The sequence below is a fragment of the Vombatus ursinus genome, unplaced genomic scaffold, assembly GCF_900497805.2.
Source record: "Vombatus ursinus unplaced genomic scaffold, bare-nosed wombat genome assembly UNPS02014170.1, whole genome shotgun sequence".
Lineage (NCBI taxonomy): Eukaryota > Metazoa > Chordata > Mammalia > Diprotodontia > Vombatidae > Vombatus > Vombatus ursinus.
The window spans coordinates 667,468-679,486 of record NW_020953948.1 but is presented as its reverse complement, the minus strand read 5'-3'; positions in this window follow the sequence as shown (position 1 = coordinate 679,486).

Below are 12,019 nucleotides of genomic sequence, written 5' to 3'. Positions count from 1 at the left end.
GGAGGGTGGGTGGAATACTATAGCCTCCTTCCTTTACATTTTTTCATTATTTCCTTTGATATTCTTGACTTCTTATTTTTCCAAATGAATTTGGTTATTATTTTTTATATTTTGATATTTTTTGGTAATTGAATTGGGATAGTGTTGAATATATAAATTAGTCTAGGTAAAATTCTTATTATATTGGCCCTGTCTACCCATGAACAATTAAAATTTCTCAAATTATTTAAATCTGATTTATTTCTCTAAAAAGTTATTTTATATTTTTATTTATATAGTTCTTGGGTTTGTTTCAGAAGGTATACTCCCAGCTATTTTTTACTGTCTAGAGTTTTAAATGGGATGTCTTTTACTATCTCTTCTTAAAGAGTTTTATTTGTGATCTATAGGAATGTTGATGATTTATGTGGATTTACTTTACATCCTGCTGCTTTCCTAAAATTATTGTTTCAACTAACTCTTTAGTTGAGTCATTGGGATTTTCCAACAATATCATCATATCATCTGCAAAAAGAGATAGTTTTATAACCTCATTCCCTATTCTGATTCCTTCAATTTATTTTTCTTCTCTTATTGCTATTGCTAGGATTTCCAATACAACATAGAATAATATTGGTGACAGTGGGCAACCTTGTTTCACACCTGATCTTACTGGGAATGCTTCTAGTTTATCCCCATTACAAATAATGCTTGATGGTGGTTTTAGATAAATGTTTTTTTTAATCAATTTAATGAAAAATCAATTTATACCAATACTTTCAACTGTTTTTAATAAAAATGAATGTTCAACTTTATCAAAACCTTTTTCTTCGTCTATTTATATAGATTTTTTTAGCTTTTGTTATTGATGTAATCAATTACATTAACAATTGTTTATGTTAAACCACCCCTGTGTTCCTGGTATAAATCTTACTTGATCAAAATGTATAATCTGTGTAATATATTGTAATCTTTTAGATGGTATTTTATTTAGGAACTTTGCATATATATTCATTAATGAAATTGGTCTATAATTTTCTTTTCTCTGTTTTTACTCTTCCTGTTTTAAATATTGGTATCATATTTGTTTCAGAAAAGGAATTTGGAAGGATCCCTTCTTTACTTATCATTTCAAATAATTTATTTAATATTGGAATTAGTTCATCTTTAAATGTTTGATAGAATTCATTTGCAAATCCAAGTAGTCCTGCTGCTTTTCACTTAGGAAACTCCTTTATGGCCTGTTCAATTTCTTTTTCTAAAATAAATCTATTTACATATTCTATTTCCTCTTCTGCTAATCTAAGCAATTTATATCTTGTAAATATTCTTCTACTTCATTTAAATTATTAAATTTATTGGCATATAATTGGGCAAAATAACTCCTTGTAATTGTTTTAATTTCATCTTTATTAGTAGTACATTCACTCTTTCCATTTTTCTTACTAATGATTTGGTTTTCTTCTCTTTTTAAATCAAATTAACCAATTGTTTATCTGTTTTTTTTCCATGAAACCTACTCCTAGTTTTATTTATTAGTGCAATGGTGTTTTTACTCTCAATTTTATTAATCTTACCTTTAATTTTTAGGATTTCCAATTTAATGTTTAATTGGGTATTTTTAATTTGTTCTTTTGCTATTTTTTAAATTGCATACCCAATTCATTAGTCTGCTCTATTTTATTGATATAAACATGTAGAGATAAAAATTTTCCTCTGATCACTGGTTTTGCTGTATCCCATAAGTTTTTACATGTTTTCTCAATATTGTCATTCTCATGGTCATTCTATAATATTGTTATATTATTATTTTTGCTTCTCTACATTCATTTCATGACAATTTTCTGTCTGTGGAGGAAATCTGGAGAGCCTGAAAATTTCTGACCTACTCCACCATCTTCCCAGAATGCATAAAACAAAATAAACATAGATATTAATAATGGTAACAACTTCTGGCAAAGGGTTAACTGTCCACAAAACTCATGAAATTATAGTTTTTCCCAATTTGTGAAGACAGGAAAGTAATGTGAGATCGGTTCTCAGTTGAAGAGAATAGCAGAGATTTCACTCAACACTATGGGTAAGTTTGGGGATTCTTGAAAAAAAAGAGAAAAGATGGGATATATGATGGCAATCCCACACCAGCAGCATGATCAAGGCAGTAGCCTTAGCCTGTCATATTTTCAGTTTCCTTCTATAAGGCCTTGAGAAATTACCTCTATTTAAAGGTACAAGTTGCAAGGTGCATGTGAATATATATCATTGCTCATTTCCAATGTGAGAAGCCGAGGGATGGAGTGAGCTTCCAAAGTGAAGACACTTTTGTAGGCAGCTCAGTGACACAATAGAATAATCAACTCCAGCCTCAGATACTTACCATCTGTGTGACCCTGGGCAAGTCATTTAACCTCTGTCTATATCAGTTTCCTCATCTGTGGAATAGAGATAATAATAGTACTTACCTTCCAGGATTGTTGTGAGAATAAAACGAGATAATCTAGGCCATAACCAGTCATCTTGACTTTTACCTTGCCATTGGACTCCAATGACTCCGGAGGAGAAAGTGAGTCTGATGACTTTCCTTAGCTCTGGCTCACTTAAATCCAATTCATATGCAGGTAAAGACATCACCTTACGATCTCAATTGGTCTTCTTTAAGAATGATGAACAACAAAATGAGATAATATTTGTTAAGTGTCTTGCAAATCTCAAAGTCCTATAAAAATACTAGTTATTATTATTAGAGGCATCTAGGTGGAACAGTGAATAGAAAGCCCTGGGCTTGGAGTCAGGAAGACCTGAGATCAAACCTGACCTTGGACACATAATTGTTATGTGACTCTAAGCATGTCACTTAACCTCATTTGCCTCAGTTTCCTCAACTCTAAAATGGAGATGATAATAATAGTAGCTATCTCCTAGGATTGTTGTGTGGATCAAATAAGATAATATTTGTAAAGTACTTAACACAATGCTTAGCACATAACAGTGTTTAATAAATGCTTATCCCCTCTCTCCTTCTCTCTATCATGGATTGGTTGTGAAAGTTCAGACAGTTAAGAATGAAATGCCTAGCACAATGTCTTTTACAAAGTAATTGTTCAAATACTTGTAAAGTTGCACTGGAGTGCACCTAGGCCCACCACCAGCTCTTCATTTCTCACTTGACTACACTCCTTTGGACTTCTCCATCATACTCTATTACAGGTCCCTCCTCTTCCCCTTCACCAACCACCACCTCACCCCCTGCCCCATCACTTTTCAGCCTCCTTTACATATTGTCATCTCCCATTAGATTGTAAGCTTTTTGAGAGCCAGGATGGTCTTTTCTTTTCTTATGTGTATCTCTAGTCTTATCATAGTTCCTGGCACATATGATGGTGGTGATGGTGGTGGTGGTGGTGGTGGTGGTGGTGGTGGTGGTGTGTCATTCCAGTCATGTCCAACTCTTTGTGACTCCATTTGGGATTGTTGTGGCAGAAATGCTAGTTTGCCATTTTCTTCTCCAATGAATCTAGTGGATCCATTTTGTCAAGCAATCAGAAGTTAAGTGACTTGCCCAGGATCACACAGCTTAAAAGTATCCGAGGTTAGATTTGAACTCAGGTCTTCCTGACTCCAGGCCCAGTGCTCTATTCACTGAGTCAAGAGCTGCCTCAATAGTAGGCATGTAGCAGACACAATAAATATTTCTTCACTTACTAATAGACTAACTAACTGGAAGTACCTTCTGTCCATGCAGCCTCAGTCTCCGATTGCCTGGTCCTGCCCTTCCCTTCCATCCTGAGGAGGTCAACCAGGATAGTTATGTCTTTACTCATCACTGCCTACATTTCTGACTCTGGACTTTCTATACCATGACCCCACATGTGCATCTCTCTCCTCAAGTTTTTCATCGTCCTTGTCTCCCCACATTAAATGTAAGCTCCTTGAGGGCAGATGCCATCTTTCTTTATACTTTAATTTGTATTCTTAGCCCTTAGAATGGTGCCTAGCACATAGTAAGTGCCTAATAAACGCTTGGTGACTTGATAAAGTAAAAAATGAGACAGTGCTTGCTTTCAAGGACCTTACCTTCTACCAAGGAAATGGAATATGTACAAAGATGAGAAAAAGCAAAACATTTCACAATAGTCAATTTTGATTGTTTTCTTCTTTCCATTTTCATCATTATAATCATCGTGTCTATTATTTTCCCGGTTTTGCTTACTTTCACTTTGCATAAGTCCATAGAAATCTTTTCACCCCTCTCTTCCCCCCAGCACATTAGTTGCCTCTTAAAGCATAGTAACACTTGATTATCTTCCTGTACCATGATGTTCTTAATCATTCCAAATCAAAGATATTTTCCCCCGATTCTTTGCTACCACCAAAAGCACAGCTACAAATACTTCAGTGTATAAGGGCCCTTTATTTTTATCTTGAATTCATTTGGTTAAATGGCCAGCAAAAGAATCTCTGGATCAAAGGATATGGGCATGTTCATTATCTGCATTCCATTATTCCAAATTTCCAGAATGGAATTCTCTCCTTATGTCTACATCTTGGCTTCCAAAGCTTCCTTCAAGATTCAGTTCAAGTTCTTACCTCTGTAGAAACCCTTACCCAGTCTTCACAGGCACATATACTAAAAGTGTGTTCTCTCTGAAATTACTTCCTATTTACTCTTTATATATCTTGTATGTATATCACTGTTTACATGTTGTCTCTCTCATTATGTGAAGTCCTTCATGGTAAGGACTTTTTTTTGCCTTTCTTTGTATCCTCAGCACTTAGCATGGTCCCTGAAACATAACAAGAGCTTAATAAATGCTGTTCAGTGACTGACTGGTGGACATAATGGTGGCACCAATTCACAGCTACACAAACAATGCATTTGTGTGCTCCTTTCAAAAACCCCTCCAGCACTGACATTCTTATCTTTGGAAAGAGCATTTTTGGGAAGTTGATGAGGCAAGTTAAAGGAACTCAGTTTGGAGCCTTTATCTTCTCAGGAATAATAAAGAAGAGATCATCTTCTGAGGATGAGAAGACAAGGGGAAGAAACCTGGGGTTTGAGGAGAGAAGACAGTTGGAACAGCCACTATGAAGAACATGTTCAGGAAACAATCAGAGATGACTAAAAGAACTGTCAAATTTTCACATGTGTGTATGTATGTACATACGTGTATATATGTACATACACGTATGTATATGCATACATGTATGTAATATGCATGTCTGTCTATCTAAGTTCTACGATTATTCTGTAAGTCCCTTGAGGCCAGGAACTGCACCTTATATTTGTTTGTATCCTTCTTGGCACTGAGCATAGTATCATGAACATAATAGCTGTCAAATTAATCGTTTAGTTGATTTGTTACTAGAGAAATATTGGGAGGACCGAATAATTATATTACAAAGAAGCTTGGACTTAGAATCATATGATCTCAATTCCAGTCCAGACCTTACATTCAATCAATTGTTCAGCCTTGCAGAGTTCATTTGCCATCTCTGAGCTGATTTGCTCAAATGTGAATGGGAATCTATTCATACTTCATTACATGTCTTACTGAGTTTATTTCTTATTTATCTTGTATATAGCTTATCTGTACATATATGTTTATTTGTTGCCTCCCCCCTTAGATTGTGAGCTTCTTGGGGGCAAGGAACATCTCTTGTCTTTCTTTCTATCCCCAGTACTTAACAAAAAGCACATAGTAGACACTTGTAAATTTTTATTAACTGATTTAGGATCAAGCGTGGCAATGCCCTGTAACTCTAAAGCCCTGTGCATATCCTGATATTGCTGCAATCCACATTCATTCAATATTGACTGAGTCATGCATGGAGATCCAGGCATCACCATCATCTACTCCTGATTGTGGCATCTTATCTACCTGAAAACAGTTCCATTTTCTCTCCTCTTCATAACCTCAGTCCCATAAATATTTCCTTAGAGAATTAATTTTATGTGTTTGATAAATTTCCTTTCTTTGCACTGTTTCTGCATAATTTCAATTTATGATGCTTCATTAAAACCACTCTTAGGAGTCTGACAAAGGCAAAGTAGGTGGAATGAATATCATCAAACAAGGTCTTGACATGGAGTCAGGCACATGTCTCCCAGTTGTTGTTCCTTTGGAACCTTAAGGTCCACAGAACAGTCAGTCATCACTCCCTAAGAGCCTTCCTTGGGAACACTTTAACTTCAGAGCATTATCTGGTGTCTAATTACTAAATGGGGACTCATAGGCCTCAAGATGTCTTCAGCACCAATAATTTCTTTAGATCTTCCTCCCTGATGGGAGCCTTGGTGCTCTTCCATTCTCACATGAAAGTTTCAATGAAGTGAGACCACTCTAATTAAAGATGGCCCCCAGACAATCCCTCACCACATACCAAGTGATGTCAATGTATATACCAGAATTCCAACAACCTTAGATCTCCTCTGTCTTCTTATAGATTGACTACAAGTCATTGTCCTCAGTTATTAGATTAAAAACATTGGAGGTCTCCAGAGAGAGAGAGGTACAGAGTGAGGAGTTGCCTAGTGCATGACTTGGGGAAGAAGATGATGCTTAACCATGATAATATGCATTTTAAAGAAGTTGTCAAGTGAGTAATAGGGAAGAGGTATTGAAGGGGATTCTATTCACAATCTATTGATTATCAGTAAATATTCTTCTCAGTTTGACAATTCAGATCAGCAATTATCAAGACAAGAACTGACTTTTTTTGTAAGTATCACTAAACTAGACCTGAATGCCGTGTGCTGGCTATAGTTTGCTTGAATTTTAGCAAAGTTTTGATAGGTTATAGAATACTTTGCTAGGAGGAAAATAGAGGGATAGAGATTAGATGATGATTCAATTTTAGAACTGGTTGGCAGGACAGATTCAAAGCATAGTTGCTATTAACAATTCAATGGCAGTAGAGCAGGAGATCTCCAGTGGAGTATTCCAGTGATCTGTACTGAGTTGTGTGCCCAGTGTACCTTTTTTTTTTTTTAAAAAAAAACCTTTTCCCCCAATGATTTGGATAAAGGCATAGCTGGAATATTCACTAAACTTGTAGAATTCACAAAAGATAAAGCTGACACCCCAGATGACAGAGGCAAGATCAAAAAGGAGCCAAGTGGCTAGAGCACTGAGCTGAATTGAATGAGATGAAATTCAAGAACAATAGATGTGGAGTCTTACACATGGCTCAAAAAGTGAGCTGCACAAGCAGAAGATGGCCGGAAGCATGGCTTGACAGAAGTTGTTCTGACAAAGATCTTGGGGTTTTAGTGGAACACAAACTTAATATGAACCAGTAGTAGGAAGTGTCCATCTAAAATACTGATGTGGCCTTGTGTTGCATTAAGAGGGACATAGCTTCCAGGAATAGGGAGGGGAGAGTAGTACTGCACTTTGCCTTTGTCTCATCTCAAATATAGTGTTCAGTTTGGGTACCTTGTTTTAAGAAGGTTGTTAATAAAATGGTGGCTTCCAGAAGGGATCAGCCAGGAGGATAAAGGGACATAAACCCATGTCATTTGAAAATTAGTTGACCTGGTGATGTTTAGTCTGGGGAAGAGAGGAATCTGGAGAGAAAGGGCATTATAGCTGTCTCCAAGTATCCTAAGGGCTGTCTCATGGAGGAGAGATTAAATTAATTTTGTTTGGCTTCAGGAGGTAGAACCAGGTGAAAGTCACAAAGAACCACATTTAGTCTTGATCTAAGGGGGGAAAAACCTTTCTTAACAATGAGAGCCATCCCACTTCCTAAGAATGAGAGCCATCCCACTTTCTCGGAATAAGAGCCATCCCAAAGCAGAAGGGGTTACATGTGGTGTGAGGTGGTGAGTTTCCCTTCCTTGAAGGTCTTCAAACAGAAGGTGGATGGCCACTTGGTGGCATGTTGAGGTTGGGATTCTCTTAGTGTATAGCTTGGGCTAGATGGCCATGGAAGTCCCTTCCAACTCTCTAATTCCACAACTCAGCAACAGCATGGAAAGTATTGTACTAGGTACTAAGGACACAAAGACAAAAACAAATTTTCCCTCACCCTCAAGGATTCTATTTGGGAGAAGAGGACACATGCACAGTAAGTAAATACAAGGTAATTTTTTTTTAACAGGAAGAGAACTCTAATAGTTAAAGAAATCAGAGAGGACTTAACATAGGAGGTGACAGATCCACTTAGTTTTGAAAGAAGGCTGGGATGAAAAGGGAGAGCATCCTAGGGTTTAAAGGGCCCACAAAGGTGAAATTGTAGGAGATGTGGGGTTGAGGTTGAGGGGTAGGCCAGCTTTGCTAAACCATGGAGTATATAAAAAGAAGAAATGTGAAATCAATCTGGAAAGGCAGATAAGCCAGATAGTGAAGGGTTTTAAATGTCAGAAATGTGTGGCTTTATACTAGAGAAAAGAGAAAGTCTCTGAATGTTTCTGGGTAGGGGAGAAACATGATCAGCCTTGTGCTTTAGAATGAGTAATTTGTCTACCATATGAAGCATGGATTAGAAAAGAGAGACTGACAGCAGAAAGAACAGTTAGGAGGCTTTCTGAAAAGTCCAGATAAAAGGTGATCGGCACCTAAACTAGAGTGTTGAGAGAAAGGGACAGATGCTGTGTAGATAGAATTGACAAGATCTGTCAACAGACTGGAAATTGGCTGTGATATAGAGAGCAGACTCAAGGAATATGCTCAACAGTTATGATGCTGGTGGTATTCGTAAGAGAAATAAAGGAGTTGGGAGAAAGTCTGGACAAAAAAAGGAATATGAATATATTACTGACATGAATGATAATATTCTGAGATGTACTGATAATATGAATATATATATATAAAATATAAAAGTAACATGAAAAAGCCTGTCCTCTATCATACACTTTATCATTATAGAGTTAGGGCTGTAAGAGTTTAAAGGTCATGGACACAACCCATTTGGGCCATGGTGCATTTGAGATGTCTGTGAGACACGCAGGTAGAGATGCACAACTGGCGAATGACAATGTGGTATTGGCAATCAAGAAAAATATTAGGGCTGAGAGCTTGAATATAGAGACATGGACATAGATGAGAATGCTAAAATTAAAATGGAGAGGAAAGGGTCTGTCAGATTTTGAAATATCTTTGTTAGGTCAATGTGCTGTGGGCCTGTGGCATCATAGCTATCTGACACTGAGTTATCTTTACCTCCATGCAATGCCCCAAGTGTACAATTTCATCCAAGTACATCAAGATCAAGTTAATACCTACTCATTTGTGTCTTATTTGAGAAGCAAATTAAACTGATTCCAAAGATTAAGTTCATAACAAAACTAGTGAATTTATAAACATAATAACCAAGCTCAACTCTCATATTCTAGTTGGATTGGGTAAAAGATGGCTTTCCAAAGCCAAGAGTGGAAGAAGCCTTCCATTTAACACTGAGGTTAGACAATAAGAATTTAATTCTCTTAACATCTTTACTTAAAATCCCTTTCTCCAGACCAGCATTATCATCAAGGTAAAGAGTTTCATCAAAGTAGAGAATTTCTCATTGGGAATTCTGGCTTAGGAAAAAGCCTCTTGCAAAGCACCTTCATTATTATTCTGCAATTTATAGTCGTAGATAGCTGTCTGGGGGCATTAAGAGCTTACATGACTATCCCAGGTTCACACAGTCAGCGTATGCAGGAACTGGGTTGTGAAACTAGGTCTTTCCAAGCCTACCAAAACCCATCCTCTATCATATACCATATCATCATAGAGTTAGGGCTGCAAGAGACTGTAAAGGTCATGGATACAACCTAAGCATTTTACATATAAGCATTTTACAGATGCTTATATTGAGTCTTAGGAACATTATGTGCCTTATCCAGGATCACAAGGCTATCAAGTGTCTAAGACAGGTTTTAAACCTAGATCTTCATGATTCAAAGTCCTGTGACCTTTCTATCATGCCACATGGCTTCTCATTATTGAATACTACTAATTATATTGCAGGTAACAATAATATCATTGTATCAATTTTTGTATGTTCTCATGCAAACTACTTCAACCTTTCCTGATCTTAGACTTCATTTCCAAAAGGACTATAATGATTTATAATACTCTCTCACATTATGATTATATTGTTATTATCAAACAGATTAAGAGGAGGAAGAGGAAGAGGAGGAGGATTCACCTCGATCATCCCCTGTCACTTCTGAAAAGCAAATAATCATTTTTTCCTATGTGGTAGAAAATGAAAAAAAAACCTCTTTGTTCTATACATCTCCAATCTGCCACAATCTATCAGCTAAAGTAGAGGAACCCACAAGTCTCTGAACTGAGTATGTGTTGTTGAATTCCTATCTTCAATAGGACAGATATTTTGCATTTTCTTTTTAATAATGACAATATGCTCTGCTCAGCCCCCAGACAAAGACAGACTTAACTTTGCAGAAGAGAGCTCAAAAGGTGAAGTCTACAGGTGCTTTGTTGGTGAAAATGTCAGCTTCATGTGAATAAGGATTATTTGCCTGATGTAGTAGATATGTAAAAATATATTGATTAAATAAGGAGTGCTCTAAGATCACAGATAATAATATAAAACAATTATGTTATCTCATAAAAATTGTCCACAATCTCAATGAGTTTTGCTAGTAAGTAAGGTGCTAGAGTTAGGTAAGTAGATTGTGGTTCACCTGATAAATGATAGTCTTCTGATCTGAAAGTGTGTAATCCATTCTGTTGGGTTGCATGGTGTGTAACATCAGATATCAGTTTTACTCCTACTAGGCTCTGCAGAAAATGGAAGGTTTGACTTCCATGTGTCTATAGCTTCACTCTTCTCATTGGGATTTTTTCATATTCTATATGGATGACTTTATAAATCACAAAATATGACCTTAGGTGGTGGAGTAGATAGAGCACCAGGCTTGGAATCAGGAAGAGTCATCCTTGTGGGTTCAAATCCAGCCTTGGACACTCACTAGCTGTGTGACTCTGGGCAAATCGCTTTAACCCTGTTTGCCTCTGTTTCCTCATCCGTAAAATGGGCTGGAAAAGGAAATGGCAAAGCACCAAATGGGGTCACGAAGAGTCAGACATGACCGAAACAACACAACACCTATTGCTATTGTGTTGTTGTCAGGAACCCCGATATATTGGGACAGCGTGGGATTTAGGTTTGAGAGAGTTGGGTTCAAGCCCTGAATCGGACACTAGCTCTGCAACCCTTGATACTTAACCATTAGAAACCTTTGTTTTCCCACCTGTAAAATGGATATAATTATAATAGTTAGCCCTTCTTACTTCGTATAGCTATTGTATGGAAAGGTTTTGAAAATTGTAATTATACACACACATATATCATTACTATTGTTAGAATATCTGGCAACAAAATGATAAAGTGGGGAATCTTTTAAAAGTACAGAGCCCAGGGCAGTTGCCCAAGGATGGAATACTCTAGAATTGGCTGGGCAGCAAGACCAAACAGTTGTCTAAGTTGGTCTAAGTTGAAGTTGATATGCCTGTCCTTACCCTTACATAATGCTACAAGGTTGAGACTGAATGCCTTTTAAAATAAAGAATTAAAATCAGTTACATTTGACATAGAAAATTGTTTGTGAGAATAGAAAGTTGAAATTCAGCCATGATATCTGTTCTTAAGGGTACATTAAATCAGTTCACTCAATTATTTTTTTCATAGAAGATTGAGTACTTAGAGAGTCACAGAATATTCAAAATTAAAGAGATCTTAGATAAAATATGTTTTGACCACTCATTCTAAACATGAGGAAACAGAAGCCAAGAGACACACAATTGAAACCCAAAGCAACACACACGTATGTGTATGTGTGTCTCTTATTTGTATGTAGTTATTTGCATGTTGACTTCTCTATTAAACTGTAGGTTCCTTGAGGGCAGGGACCATTTTGCCTTTCTTTATATCCCCAGCACTTATCACAGCACCTGGTACATAGAAAGTCCTTAATAAAGGCTTGTTGACTTGACTTGACTTATTCTCATTGCTTTCTTTCCTTAGTTCTTTAACATTTCATTCTGCCTTTAGTATCCCAAGAGGAACTCAAAACTGAAGGTCA